At 37.0% G+C, this 19,208-nt stretch overlaps 1 long non-coding RNA gene across 1 annotated transcript in view; it reads left to right on the plus strand.

Moving 5' to 3' along the window:
* Positions 1 to 19,208, plus strand: part of LOC138150642 (uncharacterized) — a 40,878-nt gene that overhangs the window by 561 nt on the left and 21,109 nt on the right. Inside the window, exon 2 of the long non-coding RNA XR_011165606.1 lies at positions 11,404 to 11,466. This is a non-coding gene — a long non-coding RNA (uncharacterized lncRNA). The remainder of the gene's footprint in view (positions 1 to 11,403; positions 11,467 to 19,208) is intronic.

A 19,208-nucleotide genomic window follows, 5' to 3' on the forward strand; every position in this document is an offset into this window, starting at 1 on the left:
GTGTGTGTGTGTGTGTGTGTGTGTGTGTGTGTGTGTGTGTGTGTGTGCGCGCGCGCGCGCGTGTGCATGTGTGTGTTTCTTTACGGAGCTTCGAGGGCTGGGGGAGTAATAAGATACAGCACCCAAGTTGAGAGCGCTTTGCGGGGTGGCGATAAGGTGTTTTGAGCCTTAGCGCTAATTAACGGGAAGAGTTGCTTGAAGGTACTGCCCTGTGTTCACCGCAGTTTCCAGTCCTTACTCCTCCGAGACAGATAGACAGACAGACAGACAGACAGACAGACAGACGGACGGACGGACAGACAGACACTCACGCATGCACATCCTAGCAGTTGTCTGGAGGAGCATGGGTCCTAGGCAGACCGAATGTCTCGTTCGTGATCTAGACGGACCTTAATCTTAACCAAGTCAGGGTCCTCTGGCTATGGTAGAGGTAGTTAAGGGCGACGCCAGGGGGAGATCTCCAGACATATTCGCATCTTCCCAGTTACTGATACAAAGAAGATGCTACTGCCCATCAAATCACTGAAGGAGAGCATTACAAGCTCTGATCGTGGCAACACTGCAGGGGCAGGGGTACAGCAGAAGTTCATTCTTACCTCTCCCCTTCCCCAACAACCCTTTCCGCTTCAGGAGGCGAATATTCCTCCCTTTCAGCCCACCTTTTCCCAGTCCCAAAATCAGCAACTCAGAGGGGAGACAACTATTTCATCACTTATTCAGATTTTTTAAAAAGCAGGAGGTGGAATGGTAAAGGTGTATAACGCTGCTTCTCATCCCCCTTTCCCCCCAATATATGTTGACTTGGCTTTCTCCTCCCTTTCCCCGCAAAACAAATGAATTATTTGAAACTTACCAAGAAAAAAAATATAACAAATAAGGCATTCGATTTTAAGAGCTGTGGTTAGAAAGGACTTAAGGATCCTTGGTTCGTTTGTAAGGCAGCGGGAGGCTACTGAAAAGAAAAATGGGCAGTCACCTGTGGAGTGACTTGGGAGTCCCTCTCCTTCTCCGGGCTTCAGATGCCTCTGTAAAAATAAGCGATCAGCTTAGATGATCTTTAAGGTCCCTTCCAGGGCTAAGATTCAATCAATGATTTTTCTTTGACTGTTCTCAGCCCAAGGAAATGTTGTTACCTTATTTTACAAGAAGTATTGACTCATTAAAGAACAGGGAAGCTGGGGGGTGGGGTGGGGGCGGGATACAGAAACCAAGAACCAAAGGAATAGATTGATGGAGCTAAAATAATGGTATTACATCTATTTCACTCACCGGTGCTCTCCTGCACCTCTCCCTGATGCTCCTTCCCCAATTTCTGTTACCTGCTTTTATTTTGGAGACCCTCGTAGATAGGGACAGGTGAAATGTGGATTTAGGGAAGAGAGCCAGCCCACATCTCTCTCCTGGCAAGTCGGCAGTCAGTTTAATCTTTTTCTGATCTCTCCTCTATCACCTCCTTCTTTTATTTTCCTTCCCCATCTTCCCCAGCTCCCTGGTGGGTGTCCTGAATTCATTGGTCTCCCCTTGCCTACCTCTCTTTGCCTCAAAAACTGTCTTTCCCTTCCTAATTCCAAAGTGCAGAGGATGGTATCCCTTCTCTCCATTTCCTCAGAGCTGATTTACTGCTTCTAGATGTCCATATCCTGATACTGTAGGTGGATTTCCTAAAAGCATTTATTCAACTTTACAGATTCCCTGGACACTTTTAAACAACAGGAAATTGCAAAATTTTCAAGTAGTTCGGCTTCTAAGGGCAAGAATTGCTTTTTCTTATATGAGCACTGGAAAAAGATACAGATTTGCTAGTTTTAGAGTGGCTTCTCAAAAGGATAATATACTCAATTAAGTAAGACTAACACTAGTTTTGGCATTTTACTTTAAATCATGATATGTTAGTTACCTATTTTATGTCACTCAATGACATCACTAGAAACTTTCAAATAGATGTGTCACTCATCAAGAAAATATGCCTTCCCATGTAGCTTTCATCCCTCCAGCTTAAAGATCTATATAAATATCCATTATTTTTATAATACTCATGTGCCACACGTCAACAGAATTATTTTGTTTTCCTAGGTTTGGAAATCAGTGCAGGGTAAAGTTAAATGGTTTTCCAAGCCTCCTGAACAATTCAATCATCACTCAATCAACAGGTATTTTATCTACTACTAGGTGCCCCTCAAAATTCTGGTCCAGAAGCCAATATTTACAGCATATAATCTTTCTTAGCATTGCATTTTTTTGGATTCACTGGCAAAATTTTCAAAGTAGAAAATAGCACTGATTTCAATCTTGCTCCTAACCACCCTCATAAGGAAAAATGTAACTACAATCATATTAGATCAAATTCAATAACAATTACATCAAGAAAATCAATGTGCACAATCTCAAATGAAGGTGGTTTTGTTGCTATTGTTTTAATGGAAACAAGTTTCCCAGGTCTTACTTTCGATATTTGCATTTGCTATGGTGAGCCATTTCCCCCCTCTAATACTCAAGACCATCTGAGAATCAGCTACCAGGCAACAAGAATATGGCTGGTGTCCTTGTTTTTTGGCTGCAAAGACTGGAAGCATGAAAAGGTAGCTTAATAATTTTCTCCCAGCATAATTTCATAAAAAGGCTGTAAAAATGCAGCCACCAGCTTCCTGCTAGTAAATGCACATTTCAGTCCAGCTCTAGGGCCTTATGGGGAAGCCAGCTGCATTGGAGGGAGCTCACTTGAGTCTGGCTATGACCACTTGGTGGGTGGGAATGAGCCTCCATCTGTTTACAGAGAGTGAGCTAGACACACCAGTGCTTTGCACCCAACCAAGTACATCTCAGAGGAACTAGTGGCAGCCCAAGGCCATGGTTTCTTCTCCTAATCCTGGTGAGTACTCCCTTGGACCTTGCCCTTGGACCAAGAACTTACTCCTCTGGCAGTTGAAGCTGGAATTTACTGGAAGGAAAAACCCCTCAAAACATCATCATCATTATCATTACCACCACCACCACCATCATCATTAACAACAAAAGAAGGTCTAACTTTTGGCCATGGCAGCTCACTCATCGTTTATGGAAGTGCGCTTAGCAAGGCATCGTCATACTAGCTGCATTTTTATGCAATATAAACATTCTCTACCACTACTCTCCAAACCAAGGATTCACCAAAGGGTGCAATGGACAGCTACTTTCTGACTATTGAAACCAATGACTAAGATGACTGCCTGAAATTGTAGTTACATGGAAATAAAAAAAAGTATATGCTTGTATTAAATTAAGGCCTTAAAGGAAACCTTATCAAAATAAATATGGCAGTAAAGATAGTTTGGGTCTGTATAAAAAAATAAAGTACTTTGCTTCCTATATCCAAAACCTGGATTTATGTTAGTATTTGCCTTTGTTACTAGAAATACTATTAAGAGTAATATATTCAGATATTAGTGGCATATATACCTATGCTATCATGATTATAGAAAAAAGGGAAAAAAGTACTGATTTCAAGATTAGCCACTTAGAATATTGAAGATTATTCTTCCTCACCATGGCCCTAGTTTTATAGATGAAATCATATTCCAGAATAAGAAACAGAAAAGAATGTAAAATGATGGGGGCTAGGTGGCATAGTGAATAGAGCACCACCCCTGGAATCAGGAGGACTGGAGTTCAAATCCGGCCTCAGACACTTAACACAAAAAAAACTAGCTGTGTGACCTTGGGCAAATCACTTAACCCCAAATTGCCCTCCAAAAAAAGCAAAAAAAAAAAAAAGAATGTAAAATAATGAGGATTGTTCTCCTGGCATTTAAATGTGCTTGAACTTCACTCTAACTTTGTAACATCATCATAACCTTTAAAGTGAATTATTATCATGATTGACTTACAAATAACTGTTAATTTATATCAAAATAACTAAAGCATTTAGTGCTTCTAAAATTCATGCTTAAAAATGCCATACAAAGAATTTTATAGCTGCAAACCTTAATAGTAGCCATCAGATGCTAAAAAAAATCATCACAAGCAGATTTTACATTTTATGCTTCTGAGGGAAAGTTTTAGAATTAGCTAGTTATCTTTCTAGTAATTCACTAAATACTAGTAATCGCTTCTTTGGAATAGAAGGGAAGTCATATCAAATGCATCCTCACATTTTAAAAATCATCTTCTTATATATCCTAATTGCCAAATACAAAGGCCTTTTCTGTCCTCATTTTCTTTGATCTTTCCTGTCTTTATTGAAATTTTCTTTCATTTCTTGCCTTCCATGAAAATATACTATGTACTAGGGTAGGCACTGTGCTAGGTGTTAAGGATGCAAAAAGTAGTAAAAGACAGTCTTTGCCCTCAAGGATCTCACAATCTAATGGGGGAAACAACAAAAAATATACACAAGAAAGCTGTATACATACAGGATAAATAGGAATTAATTAACAGAGGAAAGGCATCATAATTGAGAAGGGTTGGAAAAGGCTTCCTGTAGAGGATCAACTTTTAGCTTGGACTTAGAAAAAGCAGGGAACTCAGTAGTTGGAGTGAAGGAGGGATAGTGTTGCAGGCATTATGGAAAGCCAGAGAAAATGCCCAGAGCTAAGAGATGGAATGTCTTGTTCATGGAACTACGAGGAGGTCAATATCAGTGGATCAGAGAGCATGTAGGAGAGTGAAGTATGAGAAAATTGGATAGGTAGGTAATAAGATTGAGACGCGTCTTGAATGCCAAAAAGAGAATTTTGTATTTGATCCTGGAGGTAATAGGGAACATCTGGAGTTATTGAGTAAGGAGGTGACATAGGCAGGCAGACCTACTCTTTAGGAAAATCATTTTGATGACTGAATGGAGGATGGAGTGAAATAGGGAAAAATGAGGCAGGCAGATCCACCAGCAGACTATTGTAATAGTCCAGGGATGAGGTAATGAGGGCCTATAGCAGGGTGGTGGCAGCATCAAAGGAGAAAAGGAGGTATATTCAAGAAATGGTGAAAGTGGATATGAGGGGTGAGAATGAGGATTCTGGGATAACTCCTAGGTTTTGAGTCTGAAGGACTTCAAGGAGGATGGCATTGCCCTCTATAGTAATAGGGAATGTAGGAGAGGATAAGAGTTTAGGGGGAAAGATTCTGTTCTGGACTTTAGCTTGAGTTTAGACTGTCTACTGGACATCCAGTTTGAGATGTCTGGTAGGCAATCAGAGACTTGAGACTGGAGATCAGCAGAAATGTTTGGTCTGGTTTTGAATCATTAGCACAAAGATAATTCAACCCATGGGAACTGATGAGATCGTCAAGCAAAGAAGTATAGATGGAGAAGAGAAGTGGTCCCATGACAAAACTACAAGAGACATCTGTTTAGGGAGCATGATCTGGATGAAGATCCAGCAAAGGAGACTGAGGGGAAGTCTGCTATGTAGGAGAACCAGGAGAAAATCCAAAGAGAGGAGAGTATCAAGGAAAAGAGTGTGATTAACAGTGTCAATGGCTGCTAAGAGGTAAAAAGCAAGGGTGACTGAGAAGCTGCCATCTTATTTTACAGTCAAGAGATCACTGATGACTTTGGAGGGACCAGTTTCGTGCAATGATGAGAAGCTGGATTATAAGCATTATAAGGGGGCAAAAGGAAAGAAAGTGGAGGCATATGTTGCAGATGGTCTTTTTGAGGAGTTTATGCACAAAGGGCAGAAAATATAGAAGCTGATAGTCAGCTATAGGCCAGTGCTCTTGCTTGTGATTCCTAGCAAGAGTCTAGAAAATATTATCAAAGAGCTGGTTAGTAAACATCCAAAAAAGGAAGCTTATTGTTCAGTCATTTTCAGTTGTTTCTGACTCTTCAAGATATCTTTTGGGGTTTTCTTGGCAAAGATTCCAGACTGGTTTCCCATATCCTTTTCCAGCTCATTGGATACATGAGGAACTGAGGCAAACATGCTGAAATGACTTGCTTAGGATCATACAAATAGGAAATATCTGAGACCAGATCTGAGCTCAGGAAGATGAGTCTTCCTGATTCCAGGCCTAGTGCTCTATCTACTGTACCACTTAACTGCCCTAGAAAAGGAAGCAGTGATCACTAAAAGCTAGCATAGCTTCATAAAGAAGAGGTCATACCACATTAATTTCATTTCCATTTTTTGATAGCATTATTAGATTGGAAAGAAAAATACTGCAAATATATTTTACCTGGATTTCAGCCAAGCATTTAACAAATTATCTCATGCTATTCTTGTAGAGAAGATGGAGAGATGTGGCCCAGAAAATAGTTCAGTTAGGTAGATCCAGAATTTATTGCACAGTTGGGCCAAAAGAGTACATGAGTGGCTCAATGTCAACTTGGAAAGAGGTATTAAGGGGAGAGTTCATGGGATCTCTGCTTGATCCTATGCTGTTTAAGATGCTCATAAATGAATTGAGTAAGTAGAGAGATGACATGATTATCAAATTTTCATATGATGCAATTTTGAAAGGAATAGCAAACAGAGTGAGGTTCCAAAAAATCTAAAACAGTAAAGACTGAGGTGAATGTAACAAAATCACTGAACAAAATTGTAAAGGAACTCAATGGATTTCTAGTCCAACCCATGCCTGCAAAAAATCCCTTCCATTAACAGACCCAACAAGTGATCACCCAACCTCTTCATGAGTCATTTTTCAGTCCCGTCTGACTCTTTGTGACCTCATTAGGGGTTTTCTCGGCAAAGATACCACAGTGATTTGCCATTTCCTTCTCCAGCTCATTTTGCCATTTAGGAAACTGAGGCGAACAAGGTTAAATGACTTGCCCAGGGTCTCAACAGCTAGTATCTGAGGCCAAATTTGAATTCAGGAAGATAAGTCTTCCTGACTCCAGGCCTGGCACTCTATCCATTGCACCACCTAACTGCCCAACCTTTTCTAGAAGAACTTTAATTAAGGAGAAAATTGTCTCCCCAGGAAAGAGACTTTTCTACTTTTTATAGCTCTGGTTAAGAAATTTTTCTTTTATATCAAGCCTAAATATATATTTAGTCCATCATTTTAGCCTCTTAAGATCTTTCTAGATCCCAATGCTTTCAGCCAGGGTCAACTATCTCTCCAAACTCTGTGTCATTTGCCCATTTAATAAGCATGTCATTTATGCATTTTTCCAAGTTCTTGGTTAAAAAAAAGCAAAAAGCCCAGATCCCTGAGGGACTCCACTGGAAAGCTTTCAAGGTGACACAGAACCATTGTTGTCTCTTCTTTGGATCTTATCACTCACTCAGTTCCAAACCTCTATAAGGATACTACCATTTAGCCCACATCTGTACATATTTCCCACAAGAACAGCATGAGAGACTTTGTGAAATTGAATAAGGAGGATTGTAAAGCCCTCACATTTCTGTTAAAGACATCAACTTCAAAGGACAAAGTCAGAGAGTTATGGCCGGGCATCAATTTGTCTCACAAGCATAATAACAGGTTTAGTAGTGCCCTGTGTGTATAATCTATGGAAGGGAAGAAGAGTTTCTTGTCTTAGATTTAACCTCGGAGGGATTTCAATGACTCTTTCTTTGAGGTCACACCTACCTACACCTTCCCTTAAGAACCTCAGAATTTAGTTCCTTTTGCCCCCAACCTGGGCATTCCCCGGGAAGATTAGACTATCGCTCTTGTCTACATCTCCACAAATTTGGGTAAAAAGACCCTCAGCATCTATGCAAGTACTCAAGCTAACAATATATATCAAGGTTACATACAATACAGGACAACCTTTAATTCATCTCATCAAAAAAGAAGAAAGGACTTTCTGGAGCCAACAAGAGTTAACACAACTCTGTTTTCCCTTCTAGGGCTTTTTTTTTTCTTTTAGAGGTCAGATCTACCTCACTCCAGGGACTTTTATAGTCATCTAGACATAGCACCAACCTGAAGTTGAAACTTCCTCAAAAGGCTTTCTGTACTTGAAGACGATAAGAAAAAAACAATGACTTTTCCATAAGACCTACAGAGTCCACAAAATTCATGGGAATAATAGAGGGCAAAGGCCAAGTTTATTCTTCAGCATCATGGCTCCATCCCTTCTGGCTTCTTCAACTCTAGGTGATGGGTTGATCCAGGATGATAATTATACCTGTGGGAGATTTCCCAGAATATGGTAATGGTCCACTCTACCAATGGCTCAATCAGGCATCCTCACTGGCATGTTAATGAGACAGCTAGGTGGCTTAGTAGAGTTTTAGACCTGGAGTGAGCAAGTCATGGGTTCAAATGTGATGTTAGATACTCACTGACTTCTTGGGATGTCACAACCTTCATTAGCCTCAGTTTGCTCACATGTAAAATGGGGATATAATGACACCTACCTTGCATGGCTGTTGTGAAGACCAAGCGAAATAATGTTTGTAAAGCACTTAGGAAATCTCCTGAAACACAGGAGGCAATAAAGCCTTCTTCCTCTCTCCCTTCTACTTTACTGGGTCAACAAGTTCCTAGGCCCCACCTCTTATCAAGGAGAGATCATCAGTCATCTCAATGTGATATCCAAGGAAATGTTGACTCTTTCCATAGGAAGACATCTAAAGTCAGAATAAAGTCACCATGAAGGCCTCATCCTTTCACTGTGTTAGCTTGACTAGCCTTCTCCTAGTGACACCCTCTATATCTTTGTGACCAATGTGATAAGGCAGCTACGAAAGCTATTAAAATCTTAGGCATCATTAAAAGATAGAGTTTCCATGATTAAGAAGGCATCAGTTCCACAACACTCTTCTCTGGGCTGTGCCGTTCTGAAGTGCTCTCTCAGTTCTGAGTGCTACATGTTAGGAATGGTACTGATCATCTGGAAAGTATCAAGAGGAGAAAAATCAGGAATACAAAAGTCCTTGAGATCATGCCATATGAAGATCAGATGAAGGAATTGAGAACTCACAGGCCAAAGAAGACTGGGGGTGGGGAGGAAACATCATGACTGTTTTGATGTATCTGAAGGACGTTCATTTGGAAGGTGACTTTCCTAATAACTGAGGCTATCCCAAAGTAGAATAGACTGCGCTAGGAGGTAATGCATTCTTTCCAACTCCCTATTTCCAAGCAAAAGCTGGATGACCACCTGTCAGAAAAGTTGTAGAGATTTTTGTTCCCACGTTTGGACTGAACTCAAAATTTTTAAAATCCTTTTATGTTGCTAATTATAATTATTGATATAGAAACTGGATTACTGGTATAGAGAAATTGGTTTACAGACTTTATATTCATAATCTGTTCAGCTTCTGTATTTAGCCTTAAAATCAAGTTAAAAATTAGAATATAATTTATCCTATTTAAGCTTGATTTCTAAAATTAGCCCATGTACAAAGTAAGTAAACATAATCTACCAAACAAATGAATGATGGTCTTCAATGTCACTGTTTTCTGAGTCTTGTAAAGATGTTGCACATTGTTCCTTCACAGGAATACTGCCAAAATTATTAATGTAATTTCTTTGAAGGGAAGGTGGGGAAATTATTTCCCTAATGTCTGCGTAAAATTTCAATGAAAAGGAATGTGATGTGAATGTTAGTATTCACAGCTGCTCATTCTTCTCTGTTAATTTACATTTATATTCTTAATGTCTAGGTTGAGCCTAGGGAAATTTAAAACTCAATTTCATTAATGCTATAACTTCCATAGGAATCGCAATACACACAGAAGTTCCTAGATTGCAGGGCTACTTGATGAGAATATAGCAGCTAAGCCTAATGGCTGGATGGTTATAATAGTCAAACATGTACTGTCAATTCTGACTTTTGAAATCTCTCTGGGTATAAGACCAGTGTGGAAAAAAAAACTTTAAAAATATGAGGCTAATAAATGTATGAATTTCAACCACATTAAAATATCTACTTGACCAATATTTTAGGCATGGTTATGATTTAAAATAAGATCTCATTTGGATTTTGGTAACAGTTGTGGTAGCATGTGTAATATGTGCCACTACTCAGTAACCTTTGGTGTGGAAGTTCCATAGATTCCCTACAATTAGGACATACCAGTACCGGGTGGTCTTAGTGACTTCCTAAAGGAAAAAAAATGATTTAAACAATAAGGATTTTCCTGAAGTTCTGAAATATGCCTATTTTATCCTTAGAAAAATATAACTTCCCGTTAAAATATCTCAATACAAACTACATTAACAAAAGCTATATTTAAAGATGATATTTAGTAGAATGAACTCTAGGAAAAATGCCAAGATACAAATTAATACTCCTCTCTTATCAATTAATTGTTATCAATCACAGATTAATTTAACCTTGGTCTTTACTCCACAATTTCATTAAAATTCTGATTTCTACATTATCTAGAATCCTTTATTAGAGTCAAATACCCCCTAGAATCAGTACTTGGGTCTGACTTCAAGCCACCTTACTATCAAAAGCCTTTGTAGATTTTTACAGTTGTAGTTTATATAGAGTTAGTTCAACTTAAAAAAAAATCCTTCCTGTGAATCAACCAACAACCCCTTCTTTCACAGTCTGCTGCTAATGTAATCTCAAGAAATTTCAACTGTTCCCTCTTTCAGAATGCTTCTTCTGGCTCTTTCATGTGATAAAAACCCCCAGATAGAGGAAAGAAGGCCTCTTTGAGGAGAACATCAAACTCTGCATTACCATACTCACTCCCAAGAATGAGAAACTTTCCATTCTTTCCTTTTCAAATGAAGAGTCCAGTAACACCCCTTTCTCCAATTTGCCTCTTTTGTTAAAACTTAGTTGTAAATTCTTTTAAATGTTATTTGTGTTAAACAAGTAACAACAGCTTAAGCTCATGGACAACCTCAAATACAAAGGTCTTTCAGAAACTTTTCTAAAGAGTTTGGATCCCTTTCATTGGATGCTCTAAGACAAAATTTAATCAACACTAATAACCATTATTAATAACAACTCACACTTAAAGAATTTTAAGGTTTCTACTCATGATCTCAATTTTCTTCTGTAAAAGAAGAGTATTGGACAAAATGATGGCAAATGTCCTGCCCAAATCTAATTCTATGATCCTATGTGCACTAGGAGGTAGAAAATATAGGTTTTATGACCCTGTAGTATTGTTATTAGTAGTGATATATTAACATATTAACAGTAAATGTAAGCACACTATCAAAGAAAATTTGGAAATTTATGTGTGATCTAATTAAAGTTCAAATATATATGTATTTATATCTATGCATGTATATATGTATGTGTGTGTATACATATACGAAGAGAGGGAGAGAAAGAGAGAGAGAGAGAGAGAGAATGAATCTGTGTCTATATTATGTCAAAATAACTACTTGATTAATTTAAAAATAAACAAACCTGTCTTGGTATTTCCCTCAGTAACTAACACAGTGCTCTTCATATAATAAGTACTTAATATTTGTTAAATTCAAATTATGTTGGTAGGCATTCTGCAAAATAAAATTATAAGTTGACTGACTTAAAAAAAATTCTTTTTCAGCTACTTGAATTGGCATAACCTACACAGTCTCAGTTTGATGTAGCATCTCATAAGCCCTACAAGGTAGGTAGTGCAAGTTTTATGATGCCTATATTATTTGTTATCATTAGTAATATACATTGTACCCTAAAAGTCTTAGAGTAATTTTGAGCTTTCATAGCTTTATTATTTTTTATTTTGGCTCCAAATTCTCTCTCTGCCTCCACTCTCTAATCTACCCACTGAGATGGCAAGAAATATTATTTCTATCATACATATGAAGTCACTCAAAACACTTCCACAATAGCCATGGTACCAAAAAAGTAAGAAAAATGAAATTTAAAATATGCTTTAATCTGCACTGAAAATTGCTTGTTTATATCGTTTGATGAATGGATCTTAATTTTATAAATTTGGCTCCCTACATATCTGAGGAGTGAGATATTTATCAAAGAAACTTCTTATAAAATTTCCCCTCAAATTCCTGCTTTCCTTCTAATTTTGGTTGGATTAGTTTTGTTTGTGCAAAGCCTTTTTAATTTAATGTAATCAAAATTATTCTTTTTTATCGCCTGTGATTCTCTCTATCACTTGTTTGGTCATGAACGTCTCCCTTATGCATAGATCTGACTGGTAAATTTTTCCAAGCTTCCTTAATTTGCTTTTGATATCACTTTTTCTTAAAAATATTTATTTTAGATATTCTTTTCTTTTGAAAATTTAAATTCCAAATTCTTTCTTTCCCTTCCAACCTTCCCCCACCTACTGAGGTGAGAAATATATCAATTATACATGTGAAATCAGCAAAACATTTTCATATTATCCATATCTTTTTTAAAAAGCAAGAAAAATAAAGTGAGAAAATTATACTTGGATTTGCATTCTGAGTTCATCAGTTCTCTCTCTGGAGATGGACAGTATCTTTTTTTCACCATAAATCCTTTGAATTTGTTTTGGATCATTGTATTGATCAGAGTAGCCAATTCTTTCACAATTGCTCATCATTATATCATTGCTATTGTGCACAATGATTTCCCAGTTCTTCTCACTTGACTTTGCACTAGTTCATATAGGTTTTGCCAAGTTTTTCTGAAACCACCCCTTCCTCATTTCTTTTAGCAAAGTAGTACTCTATCACAATCATATGCCACAATTCATTCAGTCATTCCCCAATTAATAAGCATCTTTCCATGTTTCAATCCTTTGCCACCACAAAAAGAGCTGCTATAAATACTTTTGTACATATAAGTCCTCTTCTTTTTTTAAAATTTCTTTGGGGTATAGAACTAGCAGTGGTTTTGCTAGGCCAAAGGGTATGCACAGTTTTATAGCCCTGTCAGCATAGTTCTAAATTGTTCTCCAAAATGGTTGGACTAGTTCACAACTCCAACAATAGTTCATTAGTATACTTCTTTTTCCCTCATCCTGTATAGCATTTGTCATTTCTGATAGGTGTTGAAGGAATCTCAGAGCGGTCTTAATTCACATTTCTCTAATCAATAATGATTTAGAGTATTTTTTTTCATATGACTAGACATAGCTTGGATTTCTTTTCTTCTGAAAATTGCCTGTTCATATCCTTTGATCAATTATCAACTGGGGGAATGGTTCTTACTTTCATAAATTTGACTCAGGTTTCTAGTTTATCCCCATTATAGATAACGAGTGATCTTGGTTTTAAATAGATACTACTTATTATTTTAGGAAAAGCTCCATTTAGTCCTATGCAATATTCCTGCTTCTATTTAATAGGACTGGGTATTATAATCTGTAAAAAGGATTTTTCTGCAATTGTTGATATTATAGTATTATTTTTGTTTTTTCTGTTATTGATATGGCCAATTAAGTTTATGGTTTTCCTAATATTGAGCCAGTCCTACATTCCTGATATAAATCCCACTGGGTCATAATTATCTTTATAATATATTGCTGTAATCTACTTGCTAGTATTTTTTGAAGCAATATTAATCAGGGAAATTGGTCCATAGTTTTCTTTCTATGGTTTTTCTCTTCCTGGTTTATATATCAAAATTATATATGTGTCACAGAAGAAATTTGGTAGAACTCCTTTAACTATTTTTAAAAATAGTTTATGTAGTACTGGAATAAACTATTTTTTGGGGGGTGGAAGGCAGGGTAATTGGGGTTAAGTGACTTGCCCAAGGTCACACAGATAGTAAGTGTTAAGTGTCGGAGCCTGGATTTGAACTCAGGTCCTCCTGACTCCAGGACCGGTGCTCTATTCATTGTGCCACCTACTTGCCCCCCACCCCCACCCCCTGGAATGAACTACTCTTTAAATGATTGGTAGAATTCACTTGTAAATCTACCTAGTAATGGGATTTTTTTCTTAAGGAGCTTATTTAGGGCTTGTTCAACTTGGTTTTTCTAAGACAGTTATTTAAGCATCCTTTTCCTCTTCTGTTAATCTAAGTAGTTTATAATTTTGTAAATATTTATCCATTTCATTTAGACTGTCAGTTTTATTGGCATGTAATTGGATGAAATAGTTTCTAATAATTGCTTTAATTTCATCTTCATTAGTTGTACATTCACCCTTTTCCTTTTTGATTTTAACCAATAGCTTATGTATCCCCCTACCCCACCATAAAAACAAGCCCTAATTTTGCTAGTTTAAAGGGGTTGTTTAAACTTTCGATTTCATTAATCTCCTTTGTGACTTTTTTTAAATTGGGGATTTTAAATTTCTATTATGTTTCTTAATTGGGGATTAAAATTTTATTCTAATTTTTTTAGTTGCCTGCCCAATTCATTTATCTGCTCTTTCTCTCTTTTAACTGATGTGTAAGGATTTAAATATATAAATTTTCCTATAAGAAATGCTTTGGCTGCATCCCAAAAATTTCGATATATTTTCTCATTGTTGTCATTATCTTTAATGGAATTATTGATTGTTTCTATGATTTGTTTTTTTGAACCACTTGTTTTTTAAGGATTAGATTAATTTCCAAATAATTTTTAATCTATGCCTCCAAGGTCTTTTATTGAAGTAATTTTTATGGCCTTATAGTTTAAGAAAGGAATATTTAATATTTCTGCCTTTCTACATTTGTTTGTAAGTTTTTATGCTCTAATTCATGGTCAATTTTTGCAAAGGTACTACAGATAGCTGTGCAAAATATATACTCCTTTCTCTGTTCAGTCAATATCCTCCAGAAGTCAATAATATCTATTTTTTCTAAGATTTTATTCATTTCCTTAACTTCTTTCCCATTTATTTTATGCTTAGATTAATCTAGGTCTGAGTGTAATAAATTTAGATTTCCGCACTAGAAAAGTTTTACTATTTCCTCCTGTACCTCATTTAGCTTTTCCTTTAAGAATTTGAATGCCATGCCATTGGTACATATATGTTCCCTATTGATATTAACTATCTTTGGTACTTTTTTTTTGCTTTTTGGAGGGAGGAAGGCAGGGCAATTGGGTTTAAGTGACTTGACCAAGGTGACATAGCTAGTGAGTGTTAAGTGTATGAGGCAGGATTTGAACTCAGGACCTCCTGAATCCAGGGCTGGTGCTCTATTCACTGCACCATCTAGCCACCCCCATCTTTGGTACTTTTGATTGAGCTAGGTGGTACAGTGGATAGAATGCCAGGTCTGAGGTCAGGAGTACTCAGCTTTCTGACTTGAAATCTTACCTGAGACACTTACTAGGCATGTGAACCTAGGAAAGTTACTTAATTTTGTTTGCCTCAGTTTCCTCATCTGCAAAATGAACCGGAGAAGGAAACGGCAAACCACTCCAGTGCTTTTGCCAAAAACATCCCAAAATAGGGTCATGAAGAGTTAGATGTGACTGAAAACAACTGTACAACAATAGCAATGGTACCTCTTAGCAAAATGTAGTTTCTGTGATTATATAGTTTTAATTAGGTCTATTTTTTTTGTCTTGTCTGAGAATGATTGCAACAACTGCCTTTTTCCTTAAAAACTCAATGAAACATAATAGATTGTGCTCCAGTCCTTTAATATAACTCTGTATGTGTTTCTGTTCCCATTGTGTCTCTTGTAAACAACATATCATTGGATTCTAGTTTTTCATCCATTCTTCTATCCGCTTCCATTTTATTAGTGAGTTCATGCCATTCACATTCACAGTTATGACTGCTAAGTGTGTATTTTACTCCACCCAATTCTCTTCTATTTGGCCTCTTTTTAAACCCTGCTCCCTCCTTGGAAGTCTTTTTGCTTCTGACCCCTACCTCCCTTAATTTGCTCTCTTTCTTATTATATTCCTCTTCCATTTCTCTCAGCTCTTTCCTATCTTATTTTACTCATGGATAATATGAATTTCTATACTCAACTGTGTGTGTGTGTATATATATATTCTTCCCTCTTTGAAACAGTTCAGATGAGGATGAGGTTCAAGGATTGCCCACTTCCCTCCATTTTCCTCTCCACTCTAAAAACCCTTATGTGCCTCTTTTATGTGAGATAATTTCCCCCATTTTTCCTATCCCTTCCCCCTTCCCCCTCTACATCCCTTTTTTCCACCTTTACATTTTCCTTTTCAGATCATCCCAACATAATAGACTCATACTCATGGCCTCTGTCTAAGTAGACTCCTTCTAATTGCTGTGATGATGATAAAGTACTTAAATGTTACATGTATTACCTCCCTATTTGGGGATGTAAACATTTTAACTTTAATAAGTTCCTTATGATTTCTCACTCCTGTTTACCCTTTTATGCTTTCCTTGAATCTTATGTTTCAATGTCAGATTTTCTATTCAGCTCTGGTTTTTTCATTAGGAATGCTTGGAGGTCCTTTATTTTATTAAGTTTACAATTTTCCCCTGTAGGATTATACCAGTTTGCTGGGTAGGTTATTCTTTGTTGTAATCCTAGATCCCTTACCTTCTAGAAGTAATATTCCAAACCCTCTGCTCCTTCATAGTGGTAGCTGCTAAATCTTATATGATCCTTACTGTGGTGCAGCGGTATTTGAAATATTTCTTTCTGGCTGCTTGTCATATTTTCTCATTACCTGGGAGTTCTGGAATTTGACTACAATACTCCTTGGAGCTTTTGTTTTAGGATCTGTTACAGGAGGTCATTAGTGGATTCTTTCGATTTTTATTTTGTCCTCTGCTTTGTAGGTATCAGGGCAGTCTTCCTTGATAATTTCTTGAAATATGATTTTTTAAGCATAGCTTTCAGATAGTCCAATAGTTCTTAAATTATTTCTCCTTGATCTGTTTTTCAAGTCAGTTGTTTTTCAATGAGGTATGTCATATATTCTCTTATTTTTTTCATTCTTTTTACTTTGTTTTATTGTTTCTTGATGCCTCATAGAGTCATTAACTTCCATTTGACCAATTCTAATTTTTTTTGGAGGGGGAAAGGCAGGGCAATTGGTGTCAAGTGACTTGCCCAATTTAGTGTTAAGTGTCTGAGCCCAGATTTGAACTCAGGTCTTCCTGACTCCAGGGCCCATGCTCTATTCACTGTGCCATATGGCTGCATATGGCATATGACCAATTCTAATTTTTAAAGAATTATTTTCTTCCATAGAGTTTTGTACCTGTTTTATCATTTGCCCAATTCTTATATTTTAAGGAGGATTTTATTGAGGTTTTGTATTATTTTATCATTTTGCCATTTGTTATTTTAAGGAACTATTTTTCAACATTTTTTGTGTCTCTTTTACCAAGCTATTAATTCTCTTTTCCTATTTTCTTGCATTGTTTTTTATTTATTTTCCCATATTTTCATCTATAACTCTTAATTAAATTTAAAAATATTTTCTTTTGGTTCTTTTTAGTTCTTTCAGGAATATGTTTTAGGCTTGTGTCCAATCTGCATTTTTCTTTGAGACTTTCACTGGAGATGTTTTCAAGTCATTGTGTTCTTCTGAGTTTGTGTCTTGAGCTTCCATGTTATGATTATCATTACTTATGATCAGATACTTTTTTTGTTGTTCACTCATTTTTCTAGACTATTTCTTGACTTTTAACTTTATGTTGGAGTTAGGCTCACTTCTAGGTGGGTAACTATTCCAAGTTTTAACTTTATGTCCTGATGTTCTCACAGCTAGTTCTGGGGGAACGCTGTAAATTTTTGGTGCTTCCAAAGTGGTGTGATCTAGGGAGAGGTATGGTCAGTGCTCTCTTGGTCTGTGCTCTGATCCTTAGCTAGGCAGGGCCCCTGCATCCTTGTGACTGCAAACTTTCCTCTCCACCCTGGAACTGCAACCAGGGACTGGGTGATGGGAAACAGAGTTGCCAAATGGTGCCTGGTTCTGTACCTAGCACTAGCATGGGGGCCTCTGTAATCTCTTTTTGACCAGATGTTCAATCCCCTTACTATCTCTGGGTGCTGAGCATTCCCAGTACTGCTGTTGCTGCTGTCACCTCCTCCAAGGCCTACAGCTGATGTCACTTCAGTCAGCCCTCGTCCCAGAGCTATAGATATTTCTTTTCTATCCTGAGCTGGAAAAAAGTCGCATTCTGACTTTTTTTGGGTTGTACTGTTTAGAATTTGTTTTGATTAACTTTTTAGAAGTTGCATAGAGGGGAATATTGGGAGAGCTTGGCAAAAATGCTTCCTTTATTTTCCCAACTTGGCTTTACTCCCCGATAACTAGTACCTTAAAAGTTCAGTAAGACATTTGGACCATGTTGTATATTAATATATTAACACACCAAGGTAAATATAAGCAGACTATCATAGAAAATTTATAAGTTTATATGCAATCTAATTAAATTTCAAGAAATACATAGTTACTGTGTCTATATTATGTTAAAACCACTATAAAAGGGACCCTGTTTGTGTATCTCTTTCCATACCTAACACAGTGCTCTGCATGTACGACATACCTGGATGTTTATGGAATTAGAAGTGGTTAGCATTCTATTTTTTTAAAGGTTGATTTCTTAACATTTTAACTTTTTCATTTGGTGTGATCTATTTAGTCCTAGCTTGGTTTTTTAAGCCATAAAATATTGTGCCTCCTATTTTTAGGACTTAGGGGAGTTTATTTCCCCATTCTATGGCACTGGCCTTTACAAATACCAGTGGAACTACTGACTTGTTTTCAATAGGATTAGGACTTGGAATTCTTTTCTCTGTGGTACCAATATATTTATGTTGAGTCATTTGCACTCTTTGTTGGCTTAATTCCTTTGTGACCTGAACACATCTCTGAATTTGTTACCATAGAACAAGTCAAAAGCAATGGGCCTTTTATGGGACCAAACCCCCGATATAGCAATAGTCCTTGAGAATCACTTTCAATGTTTTAGAAGGTCCTTAATTACTGAGCTTATCCCTTCTAAAGAAATCAATGAGATCCTTCTCTTAAATTCCCTTTCCATAATGTGTGTGGAGCCTTCAAGGTAAGCAAATGTAATTCAGACTATCATCTACTGAACCATACGCTATCTCCAGATGTCCTTTACAACCAATGAGATGAGGTGAGAGAACAAGGCTCATGTGTCAGAAAGACATGATATTGTCATTCTCATAGCTGAAAATCAGTTAGACATGGCTATGGAATATTCAGACCAAAGAAGAAAGAAATCTCAACTCCGATTGGCTGCTAACTACCAAGGATGTGATTTTGAAATTAACACAATCTTTCATAACATACTAAGAATAAAAATTTGTATGATTTTTCACTTCCCTAGTATTGCCAAAGGAAATACATTTCTGTAAAAACCCCAAATGAGCTGTGTTACCAATTATTACCCATTTGACAGCAATATGATTGCTGAATGACATAATTTGGACAAGGCACAAGTTGGGTGACGTCCCAAGAAGGTCTCCTTGAAGCTCTGTGCTTTAGTGAAATGTCACTCGTCT

Source organism: Petaurus breviceps, unplaced genomic scaffold, assembly GCF_028583685.1.
Source record: "Petaurus breviceps papuanus isolate PSGF00001 unplaced genomic scaffold, PetGlider_PUasm1.0 90881, whole genome shotgun sequence".
Classification (NCBI taxonomy): domain Eukaryota; kingdom Metazoa; phylum Chordata; class Mammalia; order Diprotodontia; family Petauridae; genus Petaurus; species Petaurus breviceps.